The sequence below is a fragment of the Sminthopsis crassicaudata genome, chromosome 5 (assembly GCF_048593235.1).
Source record: "Sminthopsis crassicaudata isolate SCR6 chromosome 5, ASM4859323v1, whole genome shotgun sequence".
Lineage (NCBI taxonomy): Eukaryota > Metazoa > Chordata > Mammalia > Dasyuromorphia > Dasyuridae > Sminthopsis > Sminthopsis crassicaudata.
Window position 1 is genome coordinate 233,793,194 of NC_133621.1, and position 19,850 is coordinate 233,813,043.

Sequence of the window (19,850 nt, forward strand, 5' to 3'; positions counted from 1 at the left end):
TGTAAGATACGGAATGACATAGGATCACCTGAACAAGTAGAAAGCTCTATCTTGGTAGACATTAAACCCACTTCATCATGCAAGGTAGGGATGAATGAGATATTGGCAGAAGGCATCTGAGTGACAGGAAATGTGGAAGAGGAAAATTGAGAGAGCTCATGCCAAATGGCCTCAATTTTTTTTTTTAGTAAGATATGAAACAAGTTTCTCAGTTGAAAATATGGGGGAGAAGGAAATCATGGAAGGTTTGAGAGAGGATGAAAAGGCATGAAAAGCTGCTATGGAGAGAGGAATAGTTCAATCATGAAGGAGGCATGACACGATTGCCTAGAAGCAGTGAGTGTCCAGTTAAGGTTATATATCACAAATCTGTGGTAGTCCCATTTGGAATGGGTGAATGATTTTCTCATTTTTAATTCATTTCCTATTTAAACTTTTTTTTATTTTATGCACTTAAAATATTTCTTTGAATAGTGTTTCATAAGTTTTACAAAACTGCCAAAGAAACCTTTAACACATACATGCACACAAAGACAGACTTCTGTTTTAAATATTTATATTTTTTCATTAGGTGTCTATAATGCTGGATATTTGACATTGACTTAAAAGCAATGAACAGTAAATAATAAAATATCCATCATTAGACTACATCTTCACAGCCTTTTCTAGTCCCAGATAATTTAAAGCTCAGTCCTTCAAAGTGCATATAAAGAACATAAAAAGTTCAAACACAATATGCAGTTTATGTAAGGAAGGCATTCAGGATCTTGTGTGACTGAAAATCTTACAACCTGTATTTTCAGTTTAGTGGCTCCTTGCTAGAAGGAAGATTTGGTTTCTTCCTGATGAAGATGTCAAGTAGAATGAATAAATCCAACAACTAGATCTAGAAAAAAGCTCAATAACAACATTTACCTAGTTTCCCTAGTCTTGAGACTTCTACCCAGATGTTTGTCTCTCTTGCTTTTAGTTTTAAGAAAAGTAACTCAGACTAATTTTTACTATTCCAAAACATATAAAAAATCTAAAAGTAATGATTAAGATAAAATTCTTTGTTATCAGTAGGGATTTACTTAAATTTATTTTTCAACTTTGTCATACACAAAATTTTAGTGTATCAGTTTTTGGTGAACAAAATAGTCCAGAAGAGTTTATTTTTTATGTAATGAATAGATTAAATATTCCACAATAGCAAATCTCAAAGAAGTGTGAATTATTAAATGTTAGTTTTGATACTCATTATTCTTATCACTTTTTTTGGCAGAAACTCTCAAAATTGAACTTAATCAAAATTATAAATGCTGCTCAGCAAATAAGAAAAATCAGTAAGCTATTTGAAGAATTTTTATTCCTATATTATTGCTTGCCTTGAAATGTTATATTTGTTCAAGTACTCTTTTGTCTTTCATATAGTTAATGAAAAGAGTAGCACTTTCAGTACAGAACATACAGCTAGCTTTTTTTGGAGACAATCAGCCAGATAGTGAAAAAGAAGATATAACATATCCCTTTCTTAATCTTCATCCCATGCCCAGTGCTCTTCTCATCCTGTCCATCCTTCACTTACCTACTTTTCACATCCTTCACTTACCTACTTTTCAAAGTCTTCCCTTATGGAGTTTACTCTTCTGGATACTTTTAAGGTAATTATACTTCGCTATGATTCTTATCATTCTTCCTATATATGTTCACCATCTGTCCTTTTCTCACAACGACTTCATGGAAATGGGAAAGATTGTAGAAATGGAAATCCTCAAAAGTAACATCACAAGAAAGTCCAGATAATTTATGTGTAAACTCTCAGAAAGAATTAGAAAGCAGGCAAGACAAAGGACAATTAAAAGATTATCAAAATAAATTGTCAAAGGAGGAAGAAAGTAAGAGGAAAGAGAAAGAAAGGAGGAGGATTCAGTCAAGATGGAGAAGAGTCAGAATATGTAGGAATAGAGGACGAAGAAGAAAGTCAAGATGAAAATTACATTTTAATAGCTCCCATATTTCAGTAATTCAGTTCAACCCTTTAAAATATATTTTATATGCAAAGTATTTTATTATATGGCATTCAAAAACAAAGACTCAGTTCCAGTCATCACATACTTTATAATTTAATTGAGGAGATAAGGCATCCCCCAATATTTTATTCTCCTACCTATTGAAAAAGTCAGTTAAAAAACTGACAAATGTTCTTAATCTTTTTTTTTTTTGAATTTTAGTTAAATCTATTTTATCCTTATGAATCTCTATTTCAGTTAAGCATTTCCTGAATCTCTCTTTACCTTTTCCTCCCTCATTAATTTTCCTTATATTGTTCCCTGTATTTGGAATAACTTCCTGAGCCTTTTTTTTCTTCTGAAATTCTAGTTATATTTCAAGGCCCACATCAAGCAATACCATGGATATAAAGCTTTTATTGGTCCTTCTAAACTCATATAACTCTTTTAATTCTTTAATACATTTCATAGATTCTTCTATACTTATAGCTTAGTAAACCCTGATAAAGTAGCTACTGTGCCAGTCCAGGGTTAGAAAGATAAAAACAAAAGACATTTCCTCCCCTCAAGGAATTGCAATGTACATAAAATGACATAACATAAAAGGAAACCAAGAAATTTGGGGTTTGCACTATGTGGTGCTGTGACATGTAGAAAAATCAGAGAAGTTGCAAAGAGTGCAGCAAAGTGAGAAATGAGATGTCTGTGCTGAGTCCCCTCCTTTGAAATTTATGGCTCTTCCCTCCAGTCAGAGGATATCTTTTCTTCCCTTTTAGATTATTATAACTTGAGGATAAGAACTGTGTATCCTATTATTTTTATCTACTTCTACTATTTGAATTTGTTGAATAATTAAAATATTCATCAATATGTGTGCTATGGTAAATTCATACTTCTAGTTATGAGTTATATAAAATGTTCTATAAGATATTCTATAAACCAAATGTCTAAAACAGGTGATTGAAAACATCTTAATTCTTTGCAAGATTTGATTGTTAGGTCTTCTGGCAAGTGCAATAGGGTAGATTGCATTTATTTGGTAATGCAAATGGTAGTTTTCATTATTTGTGCTAGCCATAGATAAAAGAAAAATTTTGGAGGACATTGTACATTTCATTCTCATTAATTATAGGAATATACAACAGACTTAGAGGAGGAAGAAAAGAAAAATGATGCATCAGTTCACAATAATACTAGTAAACAAATAGCTTGTGAAATTCCCAATATTCCCAATGAGCTACAAGTTCATAGTACATCAGACAAATGTGCTACTAGAAAAGTTAAGTTATTGTTTTGACAGGGCTCCCAATTTCATCATTTTAGGAAATTAACAAGGAATAAATTTCTAGTGATGCACATTGGTTACTGTTCTAGAGCATCTAAGTCTTATCAAGTTACCTGGAGGCTAAGAAATTCAGTGTCTTGTCCCACACATCCAAAATATTAGCAATGGAAACTGACCTTGGGGCTTCCTAATTCCAAACTGTATCCAGTATATTGTGATATCCTCAAGTTGTAAAATATGCTTACAAAAGTTTCTTTTGGTAAAATGACATTATAAACTATTAAATGTTAAGTTTATTTTTATTTTTATTTTTGAAAGAAAAAGGTTCTATATTCTCACATAAAATTACTGTTTTTTGAAAGATCCTACTTTGTCCATAATCCCCAAGTCCAAATATTGCTCTCTTCTTCTGATTTTGTTTCCTGAAATTTTTTGTCTCCTATCATTTTCATTTAATTTTTCCTGAACCAATTCTTTGTAGACATATTTGAAAAGTTTTCTATTCTTAATAGCCTATGTTTCAATTATTAATGTGGTTATTTAACTATATTTTATAGACATGATATCAACATTAAGATAAGAAAAAGATAAGTCACTTTGTGATTCAGAGATATTTTCTATTAAGTTATTTTGAAACTTCAATACTGATTGTTATTTTTAAAATTACCTTTTAGATTCACTTATTTACTAATCATTGTAATTGCTTGGGTGAAATTAGAATGGGAAGTTTAGAGCTGGAAGGGATTTCAGAAATAATCTAATACAACTACCCATTTAAGACATGGGAAAGGCACAGCCCAGGGAAGTCAGGTAACTAGCCTATGGTCTCACAACTAGTTTAGTGAAAAGCCAAACAGACAATTCAATGATTCTAATTTTCAGGACTTCATGCTTTCCACTCTCCTCCTTACCAATTTCAAAATGCCTTTCAGTTAGTCAATAATTCAATGAACAAATATCATAGTATCATATGCTGTTCTAGGGATTGAGCTATATTCCAGTAATAGACACTTTAGATCAGGGGTCCTCAAACAATGGCCCGAGGGTCAGATGCGGCCCGTTGAGGACATTTATGCGGCCCACCAGGTTATGGCAAAATCAGACTAGAAGTGATGTCCGACCTAAACTTGTATTAGCAAAGCACACTTCTGGCACTGGACTGAGGCAGCGGAGACAGAGTATGAGGCGATACTGAAGTGAGGTGAGTTCCCAGGCCGGGGTGTATAGTGTGGGGAAGGGAGAGAGGCAGTTTCTAAAATGGAAAACTAAAAAAATACCATTTCAAAAATTAAAAAAAATGCAAAACCAATAAAATCCCAGAGCCTAAAATGCATCACCCCTAGATGAATTTTAAAAATCACAGAATTTCTTTTATCTTATAATTAATCCACATTTTAATTTAATTAGCATAAGGATTAATCATGACAAGTAATAAGCAATCCAGTCTCAAAGGTCTGGAAGGGCACGAGTTAAATTTTTCTGAATAGTTTTAAGATATAGGAATTGTATTTACTAATACCGTGTGTGTGTGTGTGTGTGTGTGTGTGTGTGTGTGTGTATGTGTGTGTGTGTGTGTCTGTCTGTCTCTGTGTTTGTGTCTGTGTCTGTGTGTAGGAAACAGAAAGATGAGATAGAAATAGTATTAGTGAAATAAATACTATATTCTCTTTTTAAAAAATGAATTAATTCGAAAATGTATAGTTGTTGAATGTAATAATTATAACCTGGAATGTAAATGATTGAAATCTAATTTAAAGATAAAGAAGTTATGAAATGGATTAAAAATACTACTCATCAAGATGTTGCTCACAGGAACTATTCCTAACACAAAAAGCTATGAAAACTTTATTATATATAAACTTATATTAAGAACCACTTCCAAAGAGTGTAATGATCAAAGGATCTTAAGAGGTATTTAAGAAACTAAGGTCAGATTTGAATCAGGTCTTCCTATGTCTGCATTATCAATAATTTAAACATTCTCTTTTTCATACCTAAATACCTTAATTATTAAATCAAGGAGAAATACTTTTTTGGATTATGTTGAATACAGAGGCTTGAATAAAAATGTCAATGGCATAAACATGTAGCAATATATGTAATACATACATACAAGTCAAGAAGAAATACCACAGGTTTTATGCCATACTTGGTAATGTTTGAGTATGAGCCAAACCTACCTATTAGCTTGGCCTTTAAAATTCAGAAGTTTATTTTTAAAAAATATTTACTCCATAACAAATTGTTCAAAATCAATAGAGCTTGCCAGCTTATAGAACAAACTCAGAAGCTCTATAAAGACAATCAAAATTTTTTTGTCACAGGAAACATCAGTGGACTTCCTAGGAAGCAGGAAAAGAAAGAAATGACAGGTGATTGACTAAAACTCTTAAGAGCAAAAAAACTACAACCTGCTTACAAGATTACCTGAGACAGATAAGAGCTTTAGACAGTATTGTCCCAAATGAAGATGACTGCATGTCATAATCCAATAACCTTGTCTAGGACTGCAAAGCATCCCCATAAATGTTTGGGGCTGAACAATTAGAGCAAGTTCCCTTCCTAGAATTTCAACTGTTACCATCATTAGGTATAAAAACAATTCATAAGGCCTAGAAATAGAGATTGGAGTATGCCAGCTCCCAAACATCGCATTGGAAATTCAAGGTGAATTTTGGGTGCATTATACCTCCATGTTTGGCTATTAAGTTGGAAGAGGATGCCTCTTTAAAAACAATACTTACAAAGGGTGAAGGTAACATTTAGTTCACCCATATGTGGGCACTATAAGCTGAAAGAAGACACCCTTCTTTATCTCTCTTTACCCTATGGCTCAAGAGAAATGGGCTGGGGTGTTTCTCTTCTGTTCAGTTTCTAAGCTAGGAGTTTAAGCCATGAAAACATGGAATGTTGCAGCCATCCATCCAGCTCAATAGAGAAGCCCAAGAAACCAGATGGCTAGCACTCAAATCTAAGGTGAGGTTTATATTTGGACAAGAGTTTGAAGTGGTTGGTATAGAAGAAAATTAAGGCTACCGACATGTTCTGAAGTAAATTTGTATATTTTTTGGGTATAGGTTTGAAGTAAATATTTCTTTGTAAATGTTGATCCAAATAACCAAATCGAACTGAGGTACAAGAAGCTCATCTAAACAATGGAGGGAATACCCTCTCTAGGGACCAAAGCCATTTGTAAAGAGTCTGGAAACCCCCTACAAATCTCCTAAAAAGTACTAGAGAACTCCAGGGAGGGCTAAAATGAAAGACAATTTGTTTGCAAGCAGTGGACATCAGGATAACTAATGTTACAAGTTATAAAACCAGCCTACTTAGATATACAGGCAGAAAGATTAGTAGTTTACAAAATAAGATTCATCAAGAACAAGGTTCACAAAGTATCCTAAGAGAAATAGGAGTAATAGTTATACATGTGGTCAGAAGAAGTTGCTAATGTCTGTACACAAATGTCTGCTTTTTATGTAATTATGCATTTGATATATCCCCAAGTGATTTTTTAAGATACTGAAAAATTTTATGTCCAGAAAATAATGGGGATCACAAATCAAATTAATCAAATTCACCAAAAGGTCATTTATTTTGTTGATTTTTTTCTTAAAACCAACTTAGTTTTAATTCAATAGTTTTCTTTAAATTTTATTATTTCACAATTTCTAATTTGGTATCTAATGGGAGGTTTTTAATTTTTTCTTTAGCTTTTTTTAATTGCATGCCCAATTCATTGATCCCTTTCTCTATTTTATTCATGTTTAATATTTAGATATATAACATTTACCCTAAGAACTGCTTTGGTTGTATCTCATAGGTTTTGGTATGCTATCTCATTGTCATTCTCTTGGATTAAATTATAGTTTCTGTGAATTGTTTGACCCACTCTTTAGAATTAGATTTAATTTCCAATTGGTTTTTAGCCTATCTTTTCCTGACCTTTTATTGGATATAATTTTTATTGCATCATGGTCTGAAAAGGAAGCATTTATAATTTCTGCCTTTCTGCATTTGATTGTGAACTTTTTTTTCATGGTCAATTTTTGTGTAGGTGTTATATATTACTGAAGAAAAGATCTATTCCTTTATGTTTTCAGTTTTCTCCAGGGGTATTTCATATTTAGGTTTCCTAAGATTCTATTAACTTCCCTGATTAGCTTATTTTGTGGTTAGATTTGTCTGATTCTGTAAGGGGAAGGTTGAGGTCCCCCACTAGAATTAATTTTTCAATCTATTTTTGTAACTGGCTTAATATCATCTCTAGGAATCTGAGTGCTTTACTATTTGGTGCATATACATTTAGTATTGTTGCTACCTTATCTCTCTTAATTAGACCTCTTTTTTACTTTTTGCTTTATCTGAGATCAGAATGGCTACACCTGTTTTTATTACTCCAGTTGAAGCATAAATTTTGCTCCATTTTACTCTGTATGTATATCTGTATCAAAGGTCTTTCTTGTGAATATATTATAGGATTCTGTTTAGTCCATTCTGCTATTCACTTCCATTTTATGGCAGAGTTCATCCCATTCACATTCAGAGTTATATACAGGTCTGTTATTTCCCTCCATCCTAATTTTCCCTTTTATATATAATTTTGTTCTCTCCATCTGTAGCAGTGTTTTTTGAATCCACTCCACCCACTACATGCCCTATCTTCTGTCACCCCTCCCCCTTCTCTTATCCCCTTTTGCCCAGTTTTCTGCCCTCCCATATATCAAGATGTTCTTTTTTTCTTTCCTCTTTCTCCTCCTCCTTCTTTATGGGGTAAGATCAATATCTATATTCAACTGAATGATTAAATTATTCCCTCTTTGAACAAAAACTGATGAGATACACTCTCAGAATATGCTTAACCCCCTTGTTTCTTTCCACTGCACCAATTAGCTGCCCCATACCCCCTTGTTTCTTTATGTGATTTAATTTGTTCCATTTTACCTCCCTAGTCCTTTTCTCCCAGTAATCCTTTCCCCACTCCTTAATGTCTTTTTCTTTTAATATTACATCAGAGTCCATTCAAAACCACACCTTCTGTCCATGTGATCCCTCACCTCTAACTGCCCTAATAATAGAGTTCTCAAGAGTTACAAATATCACTTTCCCATCTAGGGATAAACTTTAAGTAGTATTTTCCCCCTCTTTACCTTTCCAAGCATCTCTTTAGTCCTGTGTTTGAATATTAAATACTGTTTAGTTCTGCTTTTTTTCAAAAGACATTATTTCAATAGAAAGTCTCTTTCTTTGAAGAACCATCTTCTCCCCTGAAAGATGATACTCAGTCTGAGTAGTTAATTCTTGGTTGTAGCCCCAGGTTTTTTCCCTTCTGGAATAAGGTATTCCAGGCCCTCTGATCCTTTATTGTAGGTGCTGCCAGATCCTAGGTAATCTTGACTGTTGCTCTTTGTAGTCTTTTTTTTTCCTTGTGATTATAGTTCTGGAATCCTTGGGGTTTTCCTTGTGGGATTTCTTTCTATAGCTCATCGATGTGATTCTTTAGTAACTATTTTCCCCATTTCTAGAATACCAGGACAGTTTTCCTTGATCATTTCTAGAATAATGCTATCCATGCTGCTTTTTTTTTTTTTTTTTTAAATCATGGCCTTCTGGTAGACCAAGAGTTTTAAAATTGTCTCTTTGAAAGTATTTTATATTTTCATTTTTTCATTCTGTTTAGTTTGATTTTTAAAATCATTACCTTCCATTTGCCCCATTCTAGCTTTTAATGTGTGATTTTCTTCAATTGATCTTTGTGTCTCTTTTTTCCATTAGTTCTACTTTTCAGTATTTTTTTTTTTTTTTTTTTTGCATTTGGCCAATTATATTTTTTAAAGGAAATGCTTTCCTTTTCCAAACTGTTGACTCTCTTTTGTATCTCTCATTTATTTTTTCATTTTTTATTCTACCTCTCTTATTTGCCCTTTATGATCAAGAACAAGAAGTCTCTCTGAGCTTCAGCCTAATTCATATCACTTTTTAAATTTCTTCTATGGACACATTGTCCTTGTCTGAGTTATTGCTTTGGTCTTCTCTATGCCATAGTAGCTTTCTATGATCAAGGTGTTTTTTTTTTTTTTTTTTTTTTTTTTTTTTTTTTTTATGTTTCTTGCTCATTTTCTTTCCTCTTTTTGGATTTCCCTTTTTTTTTTTTTTTTTTTTTTTTTTTCCTTATATGGTTGAGCTCTGCTCCTAAAGGAAGCACTGTTTCAAGCTTCCTGTGCAAATCTAAGCTTGGATTTGAGCACAGGAACTCCTTGTGTTTGTAGGGATTAGCTTTTCTTTCTCTTTTCAAGAAAAGCATGATTTCCCAAAATTCGTCTTCTGAGCTGGGACTGGGAGTTGCTCCACTAAGTAACTGGTCTAATTAGCCAGGACTGAGGGTCTCCGTTGCTGCTCTGTTGTGATTAAGACTCATTGTCTTTTCCAGGCTCTGACTGACCTGGACTGAACATTATTTTCACCCCAGTAAGACTGACCTTTCTTTAGTTTTTCCAATCTATCTTGAGCTGGAGAGTAGTTTCATTTGATTAGACTCTGTTTAGAGGCTTGGTTTCATGTGGGTTCTGGACCAGCTTCCTGGCTTCACTCTGCCATCTTGGCTCAGGAATGTATCTTTTCTAAATTTTGTTTATTTGAGTCATAGTAGATATTTAATTCTTTCTCCATTGAAACAAATAGTAGATCATCCTTGAGAACTTCTATGACTGAAAAATCATCAGCCTGAATCAAACATAATCCTTTTAGCTTGGTCAAGTTTGCCAGAGATTAGACTTTAAATATCAGAGCCTCCAAGAACCCAAAGTCACCTCTATTCTACTACGGATCAATGGAATAGGACTTCAGTGGTATCTTCTTGGATATAAACACATCTTTGGTTTCTGTTTAATGTTGGCATTCTGTTAGAAAATTTAAAAATATTCTCACCTTTAAATCAACATTAAGTTGCTCAATCACTAATATAATATTCTTATAATTTGAGGGAGCCAAATCATAATCCTATGTACCTGTGTCAGATGATTAAGTTCCTCAAGAGCATCTGTAGTCATCTGTACTTTTCCCTATAATATACAAAAATATTGTAAAATTATAAGTTTGATGTAAAATATAAAATTACTGTAAAATGATAAAGTTAAAAATAACAATGGCTAACATTTAGCACTTAAAACTTTTTACACCACTTTCTATATATTATCTCATGGCACCATATAGTTTTTTCATAGTTTTAGTCAATCACATAAGATACAGAATATAAAAGTCATCAATCTTAGCTATAATTTGTAATAAACACTTATCTTTGCATCTTGAAAAATTTTGAAATAAATTATTAGTCTATCTTTTTTTGTTAGCAGCATTTTGTACAGTTGCTTTGGTCATCTGCTTTCGGGAGTTTCAACTCCAGATTTATATCAGTTCACATGGGGTGAAAAGGGGTGGGGTGGGGTCCATAATTCAAGTAGAATGAAGTATATAATTTGTGATTGACTGGTATAGAGAACTTCTAGAGTGGACATAATGCAGATAGGCAACTGTTATGTGTCAAGAGTTGCTTGACACTCAAGAATTTGTTGACTGCTTGGGGGTCACAAATCAATAATGTGACAATGGGAAACTTGAACCCAGTTTATTTTTACTCCCAGACTCCTGTCCACAATCCGAAACAACGTCCTCTTCTTAGCTCCTTAATTCCTGTTAGCACTAATTCAGCCTTTTTTCTTCTTTAGCTCTAATTCTTTGATAGGCATGACTAATTTTCTTTTCCTCCTTCTTAAATATGTTAACTTATTTTACTCACTTGTTCTTATTTTTAAAAATCTGTCTTCTGAAAGAAAAAAATCTTTCTCTTTCAACTGGATTCCATCTTCTCTTCCTCCTCAAAGCCTTCATCTTTTCTTCATTAGGTGGTCTCTTCAAATCCTCCTTGGGCTCACTTTCTTTTCCTTAATTTGGTGGGAGTTTTTCTCCAGTTAAACCAAATTACGTCAGTTTCTTAAGGGTTCCCACTTTCTTTATTATTAATTTTCAAACTTTTAACTTTTTTTTTCAAAATTCCTTATAATTTAGGTTTCCAACTTATCTTCACAAGTCATTATCTTTTCCTTTAGTTTAGATCCTTCTCCTGCTCTCCTTTTCTTACAGTATCATAAAAGAGTTTATCTTGTATCCATTATCAGGAATAATGTAATGCTGAAACAAGTCCATCCAGTTCCTATTATCAAGGATAATCTTATACAAAAAGATATCAATTTCCTGTGGTAGCCTTTTGCTCCCCATTCCCTCAAGACTTAAAAAACCCATATCCCTGGAAGAATCTTGATCATATTTGATTTAACCTTTGTGCTGGTTCACTTTAATGACATCCTCTGTGGCTAGGATAAATGTCTCATGTGAATTTGTCACATTAGAAATCACTCTCCCATGTGGTATTTGGCTCCTTCATTTATCTAATTCTCCATCATCTTTTGGACAAAAGTAGGAAGAAAGGTTCCCGATATTAATCTTCTCTGTGTCATGTGATTCTACTCATCAGACAGATTCTGACTACACTAACTCCTTGTAGAGTATCTTTTTTCTTTTTCAAAACTTGATATCATTTTTAGGAATACTTCATTGTACTTTATCATCTGAAGAGTGAAAAAGTTTTTTTTCCCCCCAGACTTTCTACCTTCTTCTATATAGACTCTTTTGTCATTGACAGAAACACAGAACATAGAATCTGTAGCCCACTGAGTTTCCTGGAAGTGAAATACTTTTCTTTTCTTTTCTTTTTTTCTGTTGATCATTTGGGGTTAAATAAGTCACACATCTAGGAAATGTTAAATGTCTGAGGCTAAATTTGAACTCAGGTCCTCCTGGATTCAGGGCTGATGCTTTATCCACCACACCATCTAGCTGCACCTGAAATACTCAAGCTTCAGTCATTCTTGTTGGTAGCCTTTACAGCTAATGCTTTACCACATCTGTTTGCCTCCCTAGAAGCTCCAGAGACATGTCCTTTTAATAGACTTGCCACCTCTTCCCATGATTCAATGACAATTTTCCCAAATACCTCTATTTGGTAACTAGAATATTCCTGCACAACTCTCAATGTGAGAAGCAACTTTCTACAACTTGTCCACAAGAATTCCAAGCAGAAATTACTCAAACACTTCTGTATTTTTTCTATTGCTGCTCTCCTTCTTGAGTAATTTCCAATACTATTTCCTGTCTTGTGTTAAGATCCTGGTCCCAATGGCAAATCTCCATCCTATGTTAACTCCTTTGCCTAAGCACTTAAATAAATTTCCACAATTATAAGATACATATCTGTACTACAGATGTGCCTTAAAAACCTTTTTAGGAATTCATCTCAGGTGGCAAATACATAGTGTGGTCATATGGAAGAATATAGCTTGTTCATTCTTCATAAGGCTCATAAGGTGAATACCTTATAACTATTTCTTAATAGTTATATTAAGGCATTGTGGAAAGGGAATAGGTCTTGGAGTAAAAATATAGTAAATTCAAATTCTACCATTTTCACATACTAGTTTTGTAAACCCAAGCAAGTTACTTAATCTTTCATAGCTGGTTAATACAAAACATTTGCCAATCTGCTAAATATATATACATACACAAATACACAAGACACTTGCCTATGCACCCTTATACACCTGTGCATACGTATGTATATATGTGTGTTATTTTGTGTATTATGCATATATACAAACATTTATTTACACATATTTACATATATATGTGTGTATGTTTTTTGTATATATTTATTTGTATAATCTTTACTTGTATTTGTAATTGCTTTGTGTGTGTGTGTGTGTGTGTGTGTGTGTGTGTGTGTGTGTGTATGCATACATATACCCATACAGACTAGGCCTTTATTAAACCCCATTCTGTGCAAGATATTGAAGTAAAAACATGGGTTTATGTGATAGTGAAAATAGGTTAAATTGAAGATATGTCTTTTTGGGGGCATGAAAATCAGGCTTGCCTTCGATAGAAAAAATGTTTGGAGAATGGACCATGAGGATTAATTAAAATATTAATCTGCCACAAAACCTACCTACATATAGATTCTTCTGAGGAACGTTCACTATTTTAGAAAGAAGTAAAATACAATTAAAACACAAATACCAATACGTGACATTCATATGAAAAGCATAATTTGTGAAGTGTCGCTACAATGTGTTTTTTAGAGCCTGACAAGCACCTGTAATTCAAATGGAGTTATGCTATAATGAAACTATCGAGGTAGTTAAAGACATTGAGAATCAATTTTAGAAATATGTAAAAAGAGGGAGATATACTAAGCATTGGAAAGAAATTTCATACATTTTTGTTGCCTCCCAGTCCCCCCCCCACCCCCCCAAAAAAAGGTTTATTTCTGTGATATTTTTGAGCATGTACATACACAGGCATTGAAAAAATACCAAAGGCCTGAAGAGAAGAAATTCATGTTCACAACCTTAAATTCTATAGATGTATATTCTAAAAGTTATAGTAGATCAAAGGACTTATTATAAAAAATAATGTTGAAAACTCTTTACTTGTATTTGGAAAAATAGAGTTGAAAATCTAAAAAATAATAAAATTGCTTTAGGGATTTTCAAAAATTGGGTTTTAAATTTTTATTTGTAGTTAACATGATAAAAATGTAATACCACTTACTAATGAACATCACTTCAAACATTTTCCCCCTTAAATGCATTTTTTTTAATTATTAAAGCTTTTTATTTACAAAGCATATGCATATTTTACCAACATTGACCCTTTTGTTCCAAATTTTCCCCTCCTTCTCCCACCCCTTCCCCTAGCTGGCAGGTAGTCCAATATATGTTAAATAGATCCAATAAATGTATACATATTTATACAGTTATCTTATTGTACAAGAAAAATCAGATAAAGAAGAAAAAAACTGAGAAAGAAAACAAAATGCAAGCAAATAAAACAGAGTGAGAATGCTATATTGTGTTCCACACTCTGTTCTCATGGTGCTATCTCTGGGCTCTCTTCATCACTACACAAGTGAAACTGGTTTGAATCATCTCAATGTTAAAGAAAGCCACATCCATCAAAATTGATCATCATATAGTCTTGTTATCATGTATAATGATCTCCTGGTTCTGCTCATTTCACTTAGCATCAGTTCATGTAAGTCTCTCCAGACCTCTCTGAAATCATCCTGCTGGTCGTTTCTTAGAGAACAACAATAATATTCCATAGCATTTATATACCATAATTTATTCAGCCATTCTCCAACTGATGAGCATCCATTCAGTTTCCAGTTTTTTGTCACTACAAAAAGGGCATTCACAATTCCACCAACAATGTATCAGTGTCCCAGTTTTCCCACACCCCCTCCAACATTCATCATTATCTTTTCTTGTCATTCTAGCCAATCTGAGGGATGTGTAGCAGTATCTCAGAGTTGTCTTAATTTGCATTTCTCTGATCAATAATGATTTGGAGTACCTTTCATATGGTTAGAAATACTTTCCATTTCTTCATCCGAAAATTCTCTGTTCATATCCTTTGACCATTTACCAATTGGAGAATGGCTTGATTTCTTCTAAATTAGAGTCAATTCTCTATATATTTTGGAAATGAGGCCTTTATCAGAACCCTTAACTGTAAAAATGTTTTCCCAGTTTATTGCTTCTCTTCTAATTTTGTTTGTACAAAATCTTTTTAACTTAATATAATCAAAATGATCTATTTCATGATCAGTAATGATCTCTAGTTCTTCTTTGGCCACAAATTCCATCATCCTCCACAAATTTGAGAGGTAAACTATTCTATGTTGTTCTTATTTGTTAATACTGTCATTCTTTATGTCTAGATCATGAATCCTTTTTAACCTTATCTTGATATGTGTTTTTTTTTTATTTTTTTATTTTTTATTTTTTTTAGGCTGGGGTTAAGTGACTTGCCCAGGGTCACACAGCTAGGAAGTGTTAAGTGTCTGAGACCAGATTTGAACTTGGGTCCTCCTGAATTCAGGGCTGGTACTCTATCCACTGTGCCACCTAGCTGCCCCGATATATGGTGTTAAGTGTGGGTCTATGCCTACTTTCTGCCATACTAGTTTTCAATTTTCCCAAGAGTTTTTATCAAATAGTGAATTCTTATCTTAAAAGATGGGGTCTTTTGTCAAATACTAGGTTGTTATAGTCATTGGCTATTTTGTTCTGTGAATCTAACCTATTCCACTGATCAACTTCTCTTTTTCTTAGCCAGTACCAGGGGATTTTGATGACCATTGCTTTATAATATAGTTCTAGATTTGGTACAGCTAGGCTACCTCTATTTACTTTTCTCTTCGTTAATTCCTTTGAAATTCTTGACCTTTTCTTCTTCCAGATGAATTTTATTGTTATTTTTTCTAGTTCAGTAAAATAGTTTCTTGGGAGTTTGATTGGTTATAGCACTAAACAAATTATTAGTTTAGTGAGTATTGTCATCTTTATTATATTTGTTCGACCTATCCATGAGCACTTGTTATTTTTTCAGTTGCTTAAATATGACTTTGTGTGTAAAGTGTTTTATAATTTTGCTCATATAGTTCTTGACTTTGCCTTAGCAGATAAATTCCCAAATATTTTATATTAATAAGTTATTTTAAGTGGAATTTCTTTTGCTATTTCTTGCTGTTGGATTTTGTTAGTGATGTATAAGATTATTGATGATTTATGTGGATTTATTCTGTATTCTACAACTTTGCTAAAGTTGTGGATTATTTCTAATAGCTTTTTAGTTGATTCTCTGGGGCCCTTTAATGCTTTCACAACAATTTCATATAGGTAGCTAGAGATATAGTATTATAAAAATAAAATAAAGAAAAGTGAGCTAGTCATCTAGCTAGCAATAAGAACTAAATATTTTATTGGAAAAGAACATATTTAGGTAGTAATAAGACATACTAAAATTAAACACTGATTTTTTTCTGCCATTTTGACTTCTCATTTCTTCTAGAAGGAAGGGTTTACATAGGTCATGTCATGCAAAGTAGTTAAAAAGTGCATGATCACCCTTTCCTGTTAAACATGAGCAAGTCATCTCAGCTTTTTGCTCCTTACTTTCATTACCAATCAAGTAGGAGTAATCTGAAGACCTGCACTATCTTTGTCACAAGAAAAGGGTAAGTTGTTTGGAAAAAAACTTATAAATTTGAGATGAATTTATTATCACAAGCCCAGGTCATTGAGAGTTCAAATTATTTAGCTAGCAATATAAAACGTTGAGACAAATCAGAAAATGCTGTCTCTTCTAAAGTTTAACTGCCTATTTATAAAGTCTTCTGAGGGTCATATTGGATATGGGCATGTATGAAAATATCTACCAAAAATCTAGGAAAATGTGCATTACATTTCAAACTTGTTCCTTTGTTCCCTGGGTTTCTAACGCCAAGGTTTTCAAGTCTCATTAATTGCTCATTGTAACATTTGGGAAATATTTAAAATGTATTTCTGAAGCTTAGATAAATTTACACAGTTCCGGAAAAAAAAACCCAAGGACTCTGCTTTCCATCTTTTTATTTTTGTACTGTTCTATCTTTATATATTAATTTGTAAGATCAGTTCATCTCTACGTGTGTGTATACACTACACATAGTTATTATTTTCCCCCATTATGTAAGAATCAGAAATAAATATTGTTAAATACAATATGTTTTTAAAGTGTTAAAGAGTTTTCATATGATTTGGCTTAACAAATAGAATAATAGAGAATCAAAAAACTTTTTTTAGCTTAATTTTTTTTTTTTGATAAAGCAGGTTAATAACACAAAAAGTCTTGAGATGTGTGTGTGTGTGTGTGTGTGTGTGTGTGTGTGTGTGTGTATGATTTTCAGGAAAGCACACTTACAAGGATAATTAAGTAACCAATCAAAAATGAACCAGTTTCTTTAAAGTATAAAATGAAAATAGAACAAAATAGGGTACATATAAATTTTAACATTGCTCTTTCATTATTTTTAAAATTAACTTTTTCTTTGGGTTTGTCATTCCTACCTTCTTTGTCCAAGGCAGGTCCATCCAAAGTAAATCCAGTACTGGAACAGCTGATGTGAAGTGAAAGGTGCTGATTGCATTCCTTCTGTATTTCATATTGATTAATTAGTTGGTGATTAGTATGTATAAAATAAATATAAAAATAAGTCAACATCAACCAAGATGAGAATTTCATACACAAAGTGTTTGTGTCTCAAATCTTAATCAGGATTATCTTCCAAATTATTTTCATTGTTTTGAACTCAAAACATTCTATATAGATTATTAATTACAATTTATAATTTAAAGGAAGCTATTGAATTCCAGAAAAGATTGTAGTTGTCCAAGGTCACACTGTCCAAGGCAGGAACTTTCCCCAGGTTCTCTAAGTCCAAATCAAACACTGTTATCCTTGTATCAAACTGCTTTTCTGTAAGTTCCAAAGTTGACTTTAATTGTATATGATTCTTTTTAGTTATCACTTATGTGAAGGCATCCAAAACATAATGTGATTTTCCCTAAAACTAACTTTAGGTATATTATAATTGAAAGGTGTCAGCAAAGGTTAAAAAACATACTTATTTAAACCAGACATTATTCAGATAATAAAATATATGCAAAACGATGTATGCAAAAACCTTAAAGTAGTATAAAAATGGATACTATATCATCATTACTTCTGAAAATTCTGATCTCAGATTACATGTACCTTATATCTTATTTCTTGCTTATATACTACTGAACTTTGATTTTGCCTTTTGCCAAATTTATTCTTCATATCCTTGAGTATGTTTGCCAGGAGATTATTATAAAAAGCCCAATTTACACTCAATTATATGGAGAAAAAAATTTTAAGTTCAATTACATAAAGGTAATTAATTAGAATTATGATGTTAGTACTTACATAGAATAATCACTGACAATAGCATACTCTTTGGCTTTCCATCCATGTATATGTTGGCAAGAGAAATCATATATTCAAGAAGAAAACTGACTTCACCTGATGCACTCCTGACAGCAATCATGATATCTGTTCTAGAATAACAAAGAAACAATTCATATTTAAGCATTTAAACAGATTACTTCTGGAGGTAGAACCAAGATGCAGAGTCAGGTCAGGATGCTGCTTGAGCTCTTTCAGTTTCTCTTGAAAACCACATGAAACTCTGAACAGAGTGACTGTCCAGTTCAAGACATAGACAGAAAAAAAAAACTTTGAGAAAGATTATTCTCAATGTGTTGATAAGGGTGATCAGCCCAGGTCAAAGACACTTTGGAAAAATCGGTAATAGGATCTTAACAGCAAATCAGCTAAGATGCTCAGTCCTGGCTCAGTAGATGAGCAAATCAGTGGGGCAAGCTTCCAGTCCCAGTTCAGAAGGAAAACTCTGAAAAATCAGGCTTCCTGGAAAAAGCAGACAAAGCTACTCCCTGCAAACACAAGGGACTCCTGTACTGAAAATCAAGGCTCAGAGCTGCACCATCTTTATCCCAGGAGCAGAGCTCCACCTTAAAAGTAAAGAGAAGAGGAAATAACAAAGGAAAAGAAAAGAAAATGAGCAAAAAACAGAAAAGACTTCACCATAGAAAGCTATTATGGTGACAGAGATCAAAATAGCAACTCGGAGGAGGGCAGAAAGAGTTTTGTAAATTGGTCTCAAGCTCAAAAAAGCTTCCTGGAAGTCCTCATAAAAGACTTTAAGAGGCAAATAAAAGTAGTAGAACAAGTGAGAAAGGAAATGAGGTATGCAAGAGAGAATAACCGACTTGAAAAAGGAAAGAAAAAAAATTGTCTGAAGAAAACAACTCCTAATTACGTGGATGCTCATCAATTGGAGATTGGCTGAATAAATTGTGGCATATGAATATTATGGAATATTATTGTTCTGTAAAGAAATGACCAACAGGATGACTTCAGAAAGGCCTGGAGAGACTTACATGAACTGATGCTGAGTGAAATGAGCAGGACCAGGAGATCGTTACATACTTCAACAACAATACTATATGATGATCAATTCTGATGGATGTGGCCATTTTCAACAATGAGATGAACCAAATCAGTTTCAATAGAGCAGTAATGAACTGAACCAGCCACACCCAGCAAAAGAACTCTGGGAAATGACTATGAACCACTACACAGAATTCCTAATCCCTCTAATTTTGTCCGCCTGCATTTTGGATTTCCTTCACAGGATAATTGTACACTATGTTAAAGTCCAATTCTTTTTGTACAGCAAAACAACTTTTTGGTCATGTATGCATATATTGTATTTAATTTATACTCTAACATATTTAACATGTATTGGTCAACCTGCCATCTGGGGAGGGAAGGAGGAGAAAAATTAGAACAAAAGTTTTGGCAATTATTATTGTTTTAAAATTACCCATGCATATATCTGGTAAATAAAAACTATTAAATATTAAAAAAGAAAACAATTCCTATTAACCAAATGGAAAAAATGTACAAAAGCTAATTGAAGAAAATGACACAATAAAAAGGAGAACCCAGCAAATGAAAGGTATACATTCTCATACATTATGAGAAAGCAGGAATCAGTCAAACAAACTAAAAAAAAAATGAAAAAATGGAAG

At 32.9% G+C, this 19,850-nt stretch overlaps 1 long non-coding RNA gene across 1 annotated transcript; it reads right to left on the reverse strand.

The window, feature by feature from the left end:
- Positions 1 to 9,160: 9,160 nt before the first annotated feature.
- Positions 9,161 to 18,287, reverse strand: LOC141544409 (uncharacterized). Its single transcript, XR_012482598.1, has 4 exons — positions 18,163 to 18,287; positions 17,280 to 17,364; positions 10,284 to 10,337; positions 9,161 to 10,175 (listed from the first exon to the last, which is right to left on the reverse strand). It is a non-coding gene; the product is annotated as an uncharacterized LOC141544409 (long non-coding RNA).
- Positions 18,288 to 19,850: the final 1,563 nt, after the last annotated feature.